The sequence below is a fragment of the Dipodomys spectabilis genome, unplaced genomic scaffold (genome assembly GCF_019054845.1).
Source record: "Dipodomys spectabilis isolate Male_0828 unplaced genomic scaffold, ASM1905484v1 ptg000145l, whole genome shotgun sequence".
Classification (NCBI taxonomy): domain Eukaryota; kingdom Metazoa; phylum Chordata; class Mammalia; order Rodentia; family Heteromyidae; genus Dipodomys; species Dipodomys spectabilis.
Window position 1 is genome coordinate 4973034 of NW_024870822.1, and position 15167 is coordinate 4988200.

The following is a 15167-nucleotide window of genomic DNA, read 5'->3' on the forward strand; positions in this document are numbered from 1 at the left end:
GCAGGAGGCCTGCCAGCTCATCAGAACATTCCTGGAAGATGGCATCAGCAATGGGAATGGAGTGAGGGATAGTGCTAGAGGTGTCGAGGGAGAGGTAGCAAGGAGGTGAGCCTGTCCCTTGCATCCGAGCCTGGGGTCTGTGGGGAATGACCAGACCAAAAATGGCAGTGGTGGTGATCCATCACCAGTCCCTTTGCTGCCCTCCTCAGCACTCTTTGTGGCAGGAAGGGCTTGCTGGGGAAGCTTGGGGTCAGTGCCCAGGACACTTGAGGTGGACTAAGCAACAGCTGCTTTTATCTCCTCTGAGGGAGAGAATCCCCATTCAGAGGTGTGGCTTTGAGAACCTCAGTCCCTTCTTTAAGGCCATCTTTGTGGACAACGGGCGTGGGGTTAGTGAGCACACTTTTGGAGCTGTCCATAGGACACAGTAATGCCATGTGGGTATTAACTCTCTGCTTGTTAGCATGATTAGTTTTGTTAGGCAGAGCTATGACACAAGTAGGGGCCATGTGACAGGACGGAACAGGTGCCCAGCAGAGACAGGAAGCCAAAAAGAGCCAGTTAGGAGAACAGGAGAATGTGGGCAGAAAGAAGCTGCAAAGCTGGGCCTGGCTGCCAAGATAAGGAGCAGCCTGAGCTAGTGACTAAGCAGTGGTCCAGAAGTTTGTAGTTGGCTGCTTTCTTCTTTGACCTTCTGCCCAGTAGCTGGGGCCTGAGCCCTTCTGAGAGAAAAGCAGCGGAGGGTCCAAAAGCCCCTCCCACCCTGATTGCATGCGTGCTCTAAGGGGGTTGCTCCTCCCAAGCCCATTCCACCCCCAGCCCCACCTCTAGATGCTTAGATTCTAGCACGCGGCGGGTGGTCCTGCCCTATCAGTCAACTGCAGAGATGACACCAGGCTGATCTGAAATTCACCTCGGTCCCCAGTTCCCACTCTTCAGGGGCTACTGGGGACTGATGAGGAGACAAGACAAAGGCCCATGTGAGATCTTGGCAGAAGAAATGCATGTCTGGCCCAGCTTTTGACTGCCCTGCAGGCTGAGAAGGTTCTAGAAAGTATGTGAACAGAATTTGGAAGGGCTGAAGCCAACCAAGGTGTGAGCCCTGTCAGGGTCCACCGCTCAGTGGCTGCTGAGATGTGAGCAAGGAGGCTTCCCTGCCCAGCTTGTCTCTCTAGGTGCGGTTTGGTTCTTGGTAAAGTAGTAAAGAGAAAGCTGGCTGTACTAGCACTGAAGCAGGATAGTAAGACAGGTGCTTAGTACCTGCCATGTGGGGGGAAAAAGTACTCAGCACACAGTGGCTGCCACCCTCCTCATCTTTATTGTAAGGATCTCAAACACATGTTGACACATTTGACATTGAAAATATGACCTCTCCCTTTAAGTAGGGACATTTTTATTTTATTTTCTAGACTCTTTTATTACGGAAAATTTCAAGTACATGTTAGAGGAAATAGTATAATAGACCCATTTTAACCCTTATCAACTCATATATAATCTTGGTTAATCAGTTCCTGCTCCTCAGATTACTTTGAAATGAATGCTGTTTTTAGCATGTATTTTTTAGATAGGGACTAAAGAATTTAACCTTAATACTATTTTTTTTTCTTTTTGCTTATGTGGTGCTGAGGAATCGAACCCAGAGCCTCATGCATGCAAGGCAAGCACTCTACCACTGAGCCACCTTCCCAGCGAACCTTAATACTATTATCACACTAAAACTAATTAACAATAACTGCTTAATATTATCAGATATCCAGGAGAGGAATGATAGAGTACAGCTCTCCTCCCCCTACCAATACTTCACTTGTTTTGTATAAAAAATCAGAACCTTTTAAAAATAACTACAGTACATCTGGGTGCTGATGGCTCATACCTGTAATCCTAGTTACTCAGGAGTCTGAGATCTGAGGATTGTGGTTCAAAGCCAGCCCAGCCAGCAAAGTTTGAGGGACTAGTATCTCCAGTTTACCACCAAAAAAACCCCAGAAGTAGAACTGTGGCTCAAGTAGTAGAGCACTAGCCTTGAGCAAAAAAGCTCAGGAACAATGCCCAGACCCTGAGTTTAAGCCCCAGGGCTGGCACAAAGCAACAAGAACAACAGTAACAACAACAACAACAATAATAATAACTACAGCATGGTTGCCAACCCTAAAATTAAGAAAAGGTATTCTTTGCAAGCATCAAATATCTAATCTATCCTCACATTTTAAAATTTGGCTCTTGTTAAGTCCTTAACTTACCAATCTGCAATATCAGGTCTATCAAATACCAAGCACCCATAAGTATATAGGTCAAGCATGACATTCCCTAAAATATGGCAGCATCCCAAGTGACATCTGGGTCAGTAACCGAACTACTACAGCTCCTCTGACTACCATTAGTATCGTTGCTAACATAAGCACTGCCATAATAACACCATTACTACATGCTCTAACCATAACTCATGTTAGAGCATACATTATGACAGATACCACCTTAAGCACTTTACTCACTACCTCATATTTCCCCTAGTGCTCCTGTGCATCAATAGAGAAGGGAAGAAAGAACATTTTATCCAACCACCAGTGGCTGTAATCCTATCTCAGGAGGCTGAGATACAAGGATCGAGATTCAAAGCCAGCCCAGGCAAGAAAGCCTGTGAGACTCTTATCTCCAATTAACCAGCAAAAAAGCTAGAAGTAGATCTATAGTAGAGCACCAGCCTTAAGCAAAAAAGCTAAGGCCCTGAGTTCAAGCCCTAGTCCCAGCACCAAAAAGCAAAAACTTTCAAGTCATCAGTGGTGGGTCCTGTAGCAAATGCTTCAGGGTTAGGCTGAAAGTCAGTGGTTTCCCAATGGAGAGACACGTCCTTAGAATGATACAGTCTAAGGGTCCAGACCAGCCCCTCCTCCCTGGGCTCTGTGATCTGAGAAAGTCATGCTACCTTTCTGAGACTCCTTCATATCCTCATCACAGAATGAATCTAGGTCTGACTTCTGGGATGGTTCCCCCAAGTTCTAGGGAGACACCCCCAAACACAAGCTAGCCTCACACTGAAGGAAGGTGCCTCTTTGTTTGATCCAGATGCAGAAAGGGACTGCACCCCTCAGCCAAGCACTTTCCATAAACCAGAGGCTAGGCGTTCACTCTAAAGAAACAGGCTCATTAATCTTTTGCTCAGCTTTGCGAAAGTGTTTTCTTATCGAATAATAGAGATGATGGCAGTGGGGCTTCATGCTACTGACTTGTGATTCTCCTAAATACCACTTCAAGAAGATTTGCAATGTTAAGCTCTTTTCTCTCTTCCTCTCACTCTCTCTTTGTGCATTAAATTTCCATCTGTTTACCCAAAATGGAAGTAAATGAAATAATACTGGTGGGGGAATTAAGTACTTGCTTCTCCCCGCTCCCCCAGATTGGCACTTCTAGTAACCTCCAAAATGATCTGTTTAGTCTGCCAGTGCCCATGAGGAGGTGTCCCTCCTGCCCCAGCTCTCCCATCACCTCACGCTCTCTATTGGGAACCATGGCACGGAAGTATTTGTTTACTTGCCCATCCCCTGTCCTCTATGAAGTAAGCAAGTGGATCTTCCTTGTAGATAAGGTATCCTTATACTTAAAATGGACCCTGGCACATAGCAGGCAGGTTTAATGAAGTACATAGTAGAGATGAATGGTTGGGCTCTTTGGAGTCAGTTAATCTCCTAAAGCCCTATTCCCTGAACCTGAGGGACTTGACCTACTTTCAAAGGATTTGGAGGGAGATCAAATAAAGTAATGGACTTGTCATGGACTATGCTCAGTCACATAGGATAGCTGCTAATGTCGGTGTAATGATCTATTATCATAAACCCTGAGAAGAACTAAAATGACTAAAGCATGCTTAATACACAAATCGTCCAAATATATTGGCGAATTTAAAAGTCATGTGAACTCAGAATGCCTGTCTTCTCTATCCCTCTCCTTTGCTTGTCCACCTCCCTCCTCAGTCTATGTCTAATCCTAACTCAGCCCAGGCACCAGGTGAGTGACAGGATGAGGACCATCAGATGTCCCAAAGGACTTCTGTAAGAATTGGTTAGGACAGTGACATCTATAATCCTTAGATTTATCACAGCCTACTACCAAAGATTCCCTAGAATTCTACAGCCTGGATTTTTCTCCACCTCTTGGATCAAAGATGAAGCAGACTGCCAGGCCCTGTGTCCAGTCAGCCAATGGTGCTTGCTACCCCAGCCTCTGGCTTGCTAGTCTGGCCATATGCTATGCGTGATGGGCTGCTATTGCCTGCCTGGGAGTGCTTCATCCTCAGGGGCTCCAAGCACTGAGACAAAGCCTGGGAAGCACTTACACAGACAGATCCTCATCACAGCTCCTGGTAAAAGCTGTGTCTGTTCCCACTTACAGATAAGCAGCCTGAGGTCCTGAGAGGGTCCTACGTCATGGCTGGGAAGAGACAGAGCTAGGCTTAGGCTGGGAGGTCCGATGAAGGTTCAGTGACTTCCCAGGGTCTACAGTGGTAAATCCCATCTCTTCCCCAGAGAGTGAGGGTGAAATCCAGAGCCAAGTCTCCCATCAGCTTCTCCTCCACCCACTGTGACTTGGGCAGCCATCCTCAAACTCCCTGGGGCCTGGAGTTTGTTGGCTCGGGGTGACCTGCCTGAGTACGAGCATCTGCCAGCATCCAAGAATTAACAAGCCAACAATTGGGGGGCAGACAAAGGAAGTGGCAGTGCCAGATGACAGAGCATGGAGACAGGACAGGATCCTGGCCTGGCCTTTGACAAGTGTGCCCCGGGGCGGCCTGTTGCATAGGACTTCCTGTCCCATTGTTGGACCCACCAGTCCACAGAGAAAAAAGACTGAGAACTGCCAGGCCCCGGGCTTCATTTCTTTGTGGAATATTGTTGGGGTTTTTTGTTTGTTTTTTTTTTTAATAACACAGGCAGCAGCAACAATCCCCTTTGTGTGCAGAAGACCACTGTGTGGGGGAAATCCAGCTCTCGAGGGAGTCTCGAGGCTAAGCTGGAGACATTTCAGACCCAAAGGCTGGGGCAGGATGGGAGCTCTGGTCTATCTGGATCCCGGCTGAGCTGGTTTCTGACCTGCTCTTACTTGCCTGCCAGGCAACTTGTCAGATTTCTCTCCTCCCACAAGACCAGTCACCTCTCAGAGCTGTCTGTGATTCCCCATGTTCACTGCAGCAGATTTGGAAGGTGGACCCTAAACCTTCTTGAATCTGGGGTATACCTCCTGCAGGTCCTGCTGTAGGCCATGTTTAGGAACTGATAGGACTTTGAGTACAAAAGTGGAAGTTTGGGAAGAGGGGTGAACTTTCACTCTATCAGGCCTCCTCTGAGTTTCTGCCAGCCCAAAAGCTGACAGTGTTTCCAGTTTGATATCATGAAAGACTCCAGCATATTTGTCTTGTTTTCTTTTAAGGGTCAGACTTATAGCCTTTGACTTGCTACATAACCTTGGTCATGTGGCCAAACCCCTCACAGCCTCAGTTTCTACATTTAGAAAATGCAGGCTAGTGATCCCCGTCCCTTGCAGGTGGCTGTAAGGATCAGAGAACTGTAAGGACGCAGATGGCCTCGTTCTTGCCTGCTACCCAGTAGATCATCTGCCAATCACCAGTGTGGTGGGCTGCCCAGAAGCTCATGCCAGAGGCCTCACTGAGGCTGCAGTTAGGATGCAGGTACCAAAGGCAGGGTCAGGTTCATCCAGGTGCCTGCCTTGCCTCTTCCTCTTTCTCAGACTGAGTTGGAACAGACACCACCCATCCCTAAGGCCTCATCCCCATCAGCCCACCCACTAGCTACCCATCAGGGATTTCCCCTTATACCTCTGTACATCTCTCTCAGTTTCAAAAGCCACATTGCCCCTGTTTCCCAGAAGTTTCTAGAGACAGACTATTTCTTTTCTTTCTTTCTCTCTCTCTCTCTCTTTTTTTTTTGTTGTTGTTGTTGGTTGTGTGGTTTGAACTCTGGGCCTGAGCCCTGTCTCTGAGCTTCTTCTGCTCAAGACAAGCATTCTACCCCACTTCAGCCACAGTGCCGTTTTTGGCTTTTTTGAGTAGTCTCACAGACAACTATTTCTTTCTTTATAGAACTGAGTTCTGAACTCGGGGCCTTGTGCTTGCTAGGCTGGTGCTCTACCATGGAGCCATGCCTGTAGCCCTGTTTTTCATGGGTTACTTTTAGAATAGGTCTCACTTTCCACCTGAACATGTGCCTGAATGGTGATCTACCTACTTTAAGCTAGCCATAATTTCTGGGATTACAGGCATGTGCCATCACATTCCGCTTCCCTCTGCCTTGCAGACTTTAATGTATGAGCTCACCTGAAAACTGTGATCCTCCTCATCTCAGTCTTCCATACAGCTTGGATGACAGATGCATCCATGGTGCCCAGCTGTAGGTTGGGAAGGGATCTCATACACTTTTCTGCCTGGACTGATCTCAAACTGTGATCCTCCTGTTCTCAGCTTCCCAAGTAGCTAGGATTATAGATGTGAGTCACCAGCACTCAGCTAGAAACTTCTCAGGGGACATTCTGAATGAGCCACTTTTCTGCCTCGGACTTTGGAGAATGGAGAGTACAGGTGCTGTGTGATTGTACTCAGCTTCCCTTGAACAGAACTGCACACTCCAAGAGCCCTATTCCTGCCCCCACTGCCCAGCAGGCTTCCGTAGGATAAATAAAGCAGGACAGCTGAGCCCTGAGGGTCGTCCAGAGGTTGCCTTGTTGGCAGAGGCTGAGTGGGTAGTAGCAAATGCCCACGACAGAGAAGTGTGTCTGAACAGGTTAGAGGCCCTCAGCCTGTCTGGTGTCCAAATGGTAAGAGAGCTTATGCTCTCTGCTGAGCTGCCACAGACACCAAGCAGGGAAAGAGAAAGTGGGTCCTGTGGGTGAAATGGGGTCCATGGGGCAAGAGAGCCCTGCACCGGCAAAACAGAAAGAGGCCTGCTGTCACATTGCTTTAGCAGTGTGGCAGAAGCAGTAGCCGTCTGCTGGGCTCTAGGCAGTGATGCTAGGAACGGGGGGGGGGGGGGGGGGGGCGGTCTGAGAAATGGGGGTAAGGCCTTCCCTGCCGCATGTAAAATGCTTCCTGGAGTCCAGCCCAGCTACCAAGGACAAATGGCCTATACCACCCGGAACTCTCAAGGCTCCATGGACATCAGCACAACTACATCTGCCCCTTTCTTTGCCCAGCTCCTGCTCCAGCCTGACATCCAGCTTCCTTCCCAGAAACAGATCTAGCCTGAGTCCCTCAGGAACACCACCACCTCACCTTCCCCCTGCCCCCCCCACCCCAAAAAGCTGTTCCTTTTGTGGGGAAGTTCTCCTACAAAACTGCAAATCAGCTACCTTTTATCTTGGCATGCCTTTCTTCTTATCTGAGGAAAACTATGTATCAATACCCTAAGCACTCCAAGTCTCCCAGAACAAAGGACAAAAGAGGCAGGGCCCCCACTTCTCCAGAAAGCTCTGAAAGCCTTCAGGAGCAGCTCAAAACTAAAGCAAAGCCTTGAGAACACGGCCAGAGGACTGAGCCTCCCGGAGAGCTTGCGTGGGGCCGGCACACTCCATGCCTGGGTGGAACAGGGAGGCCTCAGTGTCTTGGGGAAGACCTCCTGCTACCTGCAATGGTCAGCACAGGCCAGGCAGAGGGATGTCTGTGGACAGAGGCTGTCTAGCCGGGTGCCCTAACACTGGTACAATACAATTCTATGTTCCACATAGTATCATCCTTCTCTTCCCTCTCAAAGTGGTCCCGTTTGGGTGACATATCAGTAGATGTCATTCAGTATATGGTGGGTTATTACATCCCCATAAACATATATTACTAAATCAAAAATGCATTCAACTTGCCCTTCCTTCCTTTGTTTTTATTTCTTCCTTTTTATTTCTTCCTTTCTTCTCTCTCTTCTTTATGTCTTCCTTCCTTTCATTCCCTCTCTCTTTCTCTCGTTCTCTCTCTCTTTCTTCTTTCATTCATTCTTTCTTTTTGTTTCTGGAGAAAGGAGCTTGCTATGTAGCCCAGGAACTTGGAATCCTCCTGCTTTCCCTTGCTGAGAGCTGGGATGACAAGCATGAGCCACTGTACCTGGCTTACATTCAGTGCTCAATATATCTGACCTGGCAAAGATCCTCACTTAGTGTAGCCTACCTGAAATGGGCACACTAGTATACAGTTGGGCAAAGCCAGCTAACACGAAGCCTTTTGTCCTCCTTCTGTTTAAGACAAGGTCTCACTACTTCGGGCATGTTGTCCTAGACCTTGAAATTCTTTTGCCTCACCCTTCTAAATGCTAGGATACAGTCATCATCAGATCCCAAAGCCTATTTTTTTGAATAGTCGTGTTAAATATCTTAGTTATTGAATACTGGAGGTGAAAACTGGGATGGTTGTATGGGTGCACTTTAACCCTCTTCTAAAATAAAAAGGTCATAAGTCCGTGATTGTAAGTTAGGACTGTTGTGTAAAACTGCTGTCATACCACTCATTCTCCCTAAGTGAAAGTTGGTGAATTGGGGTCACACCATCAATGGAGTAGCAATGGAATGGACGGGAGCTTGTATTGAGGTACACTGCCATCCCAGTTCTGCATGACATGGGGCAAATCTCTTACCTCTCTGGCTTTGTTTCCCCATGTAGAAAGAGGTCACAACAGTAGCTGCTTTATAAAGGAGGTATGAAGACTACACTAGCCAATGGCTATCAAGGATTTAGTGCAGAGGCTTGCTTAGTAAATGCTCTATAAACATTAGTTCTTTATGGATGTTCCCTTTGTCACATAATTGACATTCCTCAGCTAACTGCCAGGCTCCCATTGAGACCCCAAGACTAATCCAGGAAAAACACCCATAACTTGGTTGTGTTCTAGTAGCACACACATCTATAGTCCCAGCTATTCAGGAGGCTAAGGCAGAAAGGATCACTTGAGTCCAGGAGTTCAAGACCAACCTGGGTAACATAGTGAGACCCTATCTTAAATTTTTTAAAAAAAAAAAAACATAAACCTTGGCCTAGGTATTGGTGATTCATCCTGTAATCCCAGGTATTGAGGAGTCAGAGGTAGAAGGATGTAAAGTTGAAGTAAGCCAGACACTGTCTCAGAAACAATACCAAAAAACAAAAGGGCTGAGGGTATGGCTCAAGTGGTAGAGTGCTTACCTAACATGGCTTAAATAAAAGTGTCCTCCAGGGCTTGCTGTAGAGCCCAGTGGTATATCATGTGCTTAGCATGCACAAGGACCAAGACTTAATCCCCAGCATCAAGGGAAAAAGAAATCATATGCATAGTGTATCCGAGCATGCTTTATCTAGGGCTGTAATCGGTACCAGATGAGCTTTAATAAGAAGTGTATTTTTCCCCCACAGAAAACCCATCGCCTGCCTCAAACAAAAGTCACCTGACCCCAAGCAGCGATGCTGCCTCGGGTCAACTTCTGGCTCAGCCAGGGGGGGAGACAGGCCTGGCCTGGCGATCCAAGGAGAGAAACATGCCAAGCTCTGACTCCAAGCTGAGCCAAACCATCCTGGTTTACCAAGCAATTGTAGAAAAATAATTAGTCCAAGATGTGAGGCGGAGTAGAATTGCTTCCTTTGTGCTGAGCGTGGGGTTTGAGTACAGGGGGACAATGTTAGTTTTATTCTGCCTGGGCGTTTTGGCTTGGTTGTGGGCCGCAGTGGCACTGTGGAAATCTCAGGGAAGCCACGGAAAGGGGGGAGGGAAGGCCTATGCTGCCACTCCAGTCTCTGCTTGGGGAAATCGGGCCATCTTGGCAGTGCTGCTTACCATCCAGCCTTGGCCCCTGCCCTGGCCACTAGGCAAAGGGATGTGAGAATGGCATGAGAAGGGGGCGCTCTGGGGGAAGTGACCCCACACAACCTGGGAGCTTGGCTCAGCCTCTCTCGGAAGGTGGGCAGAGCTGGTAGAGGAATTCAGGGCTGAGGCTGGCAGCTCTTCCCTCCATCTCATCTGTGGTTCTCAGGCTCCTCCTTTCCTGGGTCTGGAGGGGGCTCCGAAGTGGGTGAGGCTGTGCGCAGGGGTTAATGGGGAAATAACATAGGGACCAAGCCCACAGCAAGAGGTACCCGCTCTCCAAGTACCCCCAGCGTGGGGAGCCAGGCCCACACTCCGGAATTTCTGTGCTGACAGCCAAGGGGAGTCGGAATTGTGGCCCATTTATCCCAGACTGAGCTTTGACTCCGCTAGTCCTTCCCAGCCAGTGGGCACGTCCAGGCCAGCTCCTCCCATGGGGATTCAGATGGGGACAAAACTGCCAGGCACAGGCAGTCCACACGCCAGGTCGGAAACAGAGCGTGCAACTTTCCCCTGTCTGAGTCTCGGCCTCACAGCCTCCAGTTCAGGCCTCTGCCCGTCTGCCAACCTGATTCTCGCTCCAAGGCCCCTACCCACGTCGAGAAAGAACAGAGCCTGCTTTAAGCGTGAAAATGAAGGTGTTTCCTGTTCCCCGTTGTTAAGACACTGCTTACAGGACTATAATTCTAATAAACCATATGCTTATAGAGTCGGGCAGGGTTTATTTTGTTTTCCAAGCTGCAGGGACCTCTTAAAAGCAAGGCCTTAAGAAGTTTATTCTCCTTTTAAAAAAAAAAAAAGGATGAAAATGGGTTTTGCCATCTAGGTTCTGTTGAGGGGCTTGATGAGACCTTGGGATTGATTGATTCAGTCTGGCTCACCGATAGGATTCGTTTAAATGAAGAAAAGACAAATCCCACAGTGGCCGTTGGATCTGGCTGTGTGATCTTGTGTGAGGCCCTTAGCCTCTCTGATTCCCATGTTCTCCTTTCACAGTGAGAAATACATAAAAAATCATTTTGCTGCTATTTAGCCCACAAAGACAAATGCCGCCAGAAAGCCCTTTCTGGCGGCTTTGTTAGTCACAGTGGCGGCCAGATTTATCTGTGTGGGGTGAGGTTGATGTTTAAATACCTGAAGCACCCGGAGTGGAGGGATGGTTGCAGATCCATCAAGGCCACGTCTGATGCCCACGCCACCACACCTCGTGTTCACGACCCATGAATGCACCTTCTTGTCAATCCTTTCCCCTCTGCAAGTTCCTTCGCTACCAAACCCGCGTGCCAGAAAGTCTGCCGCTCCCCTCCACAGAGGGGTTGCGTTTGTTTTCTGTTTTATGAGCTGGCTTGCAGCGGGGTGGCACACAGTCTGCCGGTGGGCACAGGCTGTTTATGTGTGCATGCTGGCTACTGGGGAGAGGGCAGAGTGGGTTGGCTGGCCTAGAAGAGGCTAGAGCTGAGGCATTTAACCCCCCCACCCCCACACACAATTCCTATGGCCTTTTGGGCTATTGTGTGTTTTCTCTATGGAGAAATCATAGTTAATACTTACCTTGAGCGGACTGCGTTCCACAGGCTGTGCTGAGCCTGCTCTGGCCTTCTTGACGATGACGTAGACCCAGTTTGCTCATAGGAGCGATAAGGCAGGCAGCCCGCTCCGTCACAGTGTAAATCACTGGGAGTACATTGATGCCAGCCGGGCAGTCCCGCTTGTGAGCCACGTACTCAGCCTCCGTACAGCTGCCGCCATGTGGAGTCTTGTCTAAGAGCAGAAGCGTTCTTCCCTATGGCACGTGTATAGAAAGCAATCACTTAAACCCTTTCTTCATAGAAACACAGGCCCCAAAAGGGGAATGTTCAGCCCCAGGTTTTCAGAGCCCACTTCAGTTGGAGTTAAGGAACTAGAATTCTCTCCCAATGAGCATTCTGCAGGGGAGAGAACAAGGTCCCTCGGTCTCTGGGTCAGAGGGTACATGCAAACTAGACACCATGCTTAGGATTTACCAGCTCACTTGCCACCAGGGGCAGAGTCCCAGCCCCTTCCAGCCCCCAGCAGTATTATTAGGGACCTGCTATGAAGTCCCCAAAGTGTGCTTCTGGAACATCTGAGATCTCAGACTCTTTCCCGAAGTCCCCCAGGGTCTACAGTGTTTTCATAAGATATTGTTGGTGTTTTCCACTCTCATCTTTCTCACAGATATCCAGGGGAATTTTCCAGGAGCCGTGTGACCTGTGATAGTGTCACCCTGACAGCTAATGGGGTGTGTAATCATGCATGCCAGCATTTTCTTACTTTCACTGTCTAATATAGTCAATATAGATAGGTAACACACACTAACAGAAGGTCTTGGGAGGCCATGATAATCCTTAGGAGCATCAAAAGGTCCTGAGTTGGGGGACAGGGGACAACTAAGAATGGCCACTGAGAAGTAGTCCACCAAAAGGAAAGCCACAGGCAGCAGAGAGAGGCCGTCCTGCACCCCGACCCAGGCCCTGGCTCTGCACACATCTTCACTTCAGCAAGGAAGGGCTCACAGCCAAGCTCAGCCTAGGGCAGAGGCAAGAAGCAGGAAATGGCCTTCTATGGAAGGGAGCAGAGAGACCCTGAGGGGGATGCGTGCCTCACTCCCCTGGGCCCTCTACTCCAGGGGGATAACGTAAGAGGCGGGAGTTTTCATAGGGATTTTCCAGAATGTCCAGCTCTTCTCAGCATGCACAAATGGGTAAGATGAAATTTCCGAAAAGGAAACAGTAGCCTAGAACTCACAGCCCCTGAGGAGCATGTTGCTGAGAGAGCCCATAGATTACTTACTGTTTCACCTGCCCAAAGAACACGGGCCAGGCTAAACCAAGGAGGAAGGCCTGAAGAGGCTGGTATGGGGGGCAGGCCTGGCTGGTAGAGTATTAATCAGTGTTCCACTCAGGAAACACAACCACACTAGCAGGAAGGAACTCAGCTAGGGAAGAAGGTACTAATAGGATTCTGAAAGGGCTCAAGGAATAGATGCTAGGCCGAGCCACCAGAAAGACTTCACAAACACAGAACTTATCTAGTAAGGGCATTGCCCCCAAGAGCAGTCCCTAGAACTCTGTTTGAGCATATGTTCTTGGAGACAAGATTCATGATGAAAGCTAGAATGAAGAAATCTTTTCTAAAGTTGGATACCGGTGGCTCATGGCGGTAACCCAAGCTACTCAGAAGGCTGAAATCTGAGGATCACAGTTTGAAGCCAGCCTTAGGGGCAGGGAAGTCTTGTAAGGGTTCTTATTTCCAGTTAACCACCAAAAAGCCAAAAGTGGGTCTGTGTATCCAGTGGTAGAATGCTAAACATTGAACAAAAAAGCTAAAGGCCAATACCCAAGCCAAATTCAAGCTCTAGTATTGGCAGAAAAAAAAAAAGAAATTTTTTTCTATTACTTTGATCAGTACTACCTCTAGAACACAAGAAAAGTAGAACACAAATAGCAAAATGTTGATGGGCTGGGGAAGACCTCATGCTTTCAGGACCTGGTTTGCTAGCAAAAATCAAGTAGAAGCCAGGCGCTGGTGGCTCCCGCCTGTAATCCTAGCTACTCAGGAGGCTGAGATCTGAGGATCGCGGTTCAAAGCCAGCCCGGGCAGGCGAGACCGTGAGACTCCTATCTCCAATAAAACCACCAGAAAACCGGAAGTGGCGCTGTAGCTCAAGTGGTAGAGTGCTCGCCTTGAGCTGAAGAGCTGAGGGACAGTGCCCAGGCCCAGAGTTCAAGCCCCACGACCGACAAAAAAAAAAAAAAAATCAAGTAGACACAAAGGAGCCTCTGCCTTGTGTTCACTTGCCCATTCTTTAGGGAGTAGCCTCTTAATGATGAAACCCCATTTGCGTCCAGAACCTCAGCTACAAAGGAGTCTGGCAAGTATAGTTTTCCACTTTCCAGACTCGAACCAAGATGGCTCAGTGCCACACAGTGCCCTGTATGTTCCCGGTCCCCCCACCACCACCATTTCACATGTGTTGGGTTCTGACAGGCATGAAGCAGAGAAGGAACCGCTGCCATCTGTGAGGCTTCATGATCTCCCCTACTCTCTCTCGGATTTCCCCCGGTACAATGGAGAGATACCCACTTAGAGGTTTAGTAACCACACTTGGCGCTTTGTCTTGGCTATTAGCCACGGCAAGGAAGAATGGCTGACAGAACCCACAATTATTTTTTTCTTTACATCAGTCTCCCCCACTAGGGGTTTAACTATAAAGCCTTTTCCTTGGATTAGGGGGGTGGATAGACAGAAATATCTCTCTGAGCTTACCTTCCAGCCTTGCATTATGAGAATTATCACAAATGTTAAAAAAAAAAAAAAAAGACATGTGAGGGGAATTCAAATCTGTATGTAGATGAAGGGAAGGGTAACTCATGAATGGCTTTTCCTTCTTAGATGACGCGAGTTCCCCCATAATTTCCAGCTTCTCGGTCTCACGAGTCAACACCACGACTTTGAAAATGAGATGTCATTCCTTGGGGAGCGGAACTGCGATTTGATCCATACCTGAAAAATCTGATGGGTTACACTAGGGGCCGGCACTCATCCTCAAACCTACGGCGGCAGACCACAGCCCATACATAGACGAGAAAGTTATCACTCTCGACCTTAGAGCTGGTTGGCTAGGCAGGAAGGTCGGACACATTCCGTGCTAAAACAGAGCTCAGAGGACCCAGGGGCGGGAAAAGCTTTTTGGCCACTGGAAAGAGGTAGCATTGGCACTAAGCCTTGAAGAAGAATAAACGGGATCCCAACAAGCAGAGGTGAAAACGGATGGTTCTCATGCGTGGTTCTCTGATGGCTGCAGAGCCTTGAACACTGGTGGTCTGCTGTGTCGGACACTGGCCAGAGCTGGGGACAGTCAACTGAGGGCCCTTGAAGACCAGGGCTAGTGAGGCTTTAATGGTATTTTTTCCCCATACACACACAGGCATGTATACACACACACACACACACACACACACACACACACATCAGTATTTTTTGAGACCAGCGAAGTGATACAAACTCAGATGTGCTTTCTGCAAGAATGAGACTAGAACTTCAGAGTAATTGCCCACGAGAACCATCTTCAAGGTCACATCTGATTATTCCTGGGTTGTTTTTATTTTGTTTTAATGGAAAGCACCGTTCACCCTCCAGGAGATGCGTTTAAAACCTTGAAGATGCCCTAAGCTTTTGGAGGCCTGAGATAAGTAATGAAGTCTCCAGTGCCGGCCCATAGCTGGCGTGTGAGGTAGCTGAGGCCGGCGTCTCCTCTTATGTGTCGCCAGGTTGGAGAACTTCGCTGTGTGTTGGGGAGCATGGTGCTGGTGACAGCGCAGGCCGGTGCTT

At 48.5% G+C, this 15167-nt stretch overlaps 1 protein-coding gene across 1 annotated transcript in view; it reads left to right on the forward strand.

Moving 5' to 3' along the window:
• Positions 1 to 15167, forward strand: part of Abtb2 (ankyrin repeat and BTB domain containing 2) — a 164729-nt gene that overhangs the window by 128814 nt on the left and 20748 nt on the right. The gene's annotated exons all lie outside the window — the stretch shown is intronic.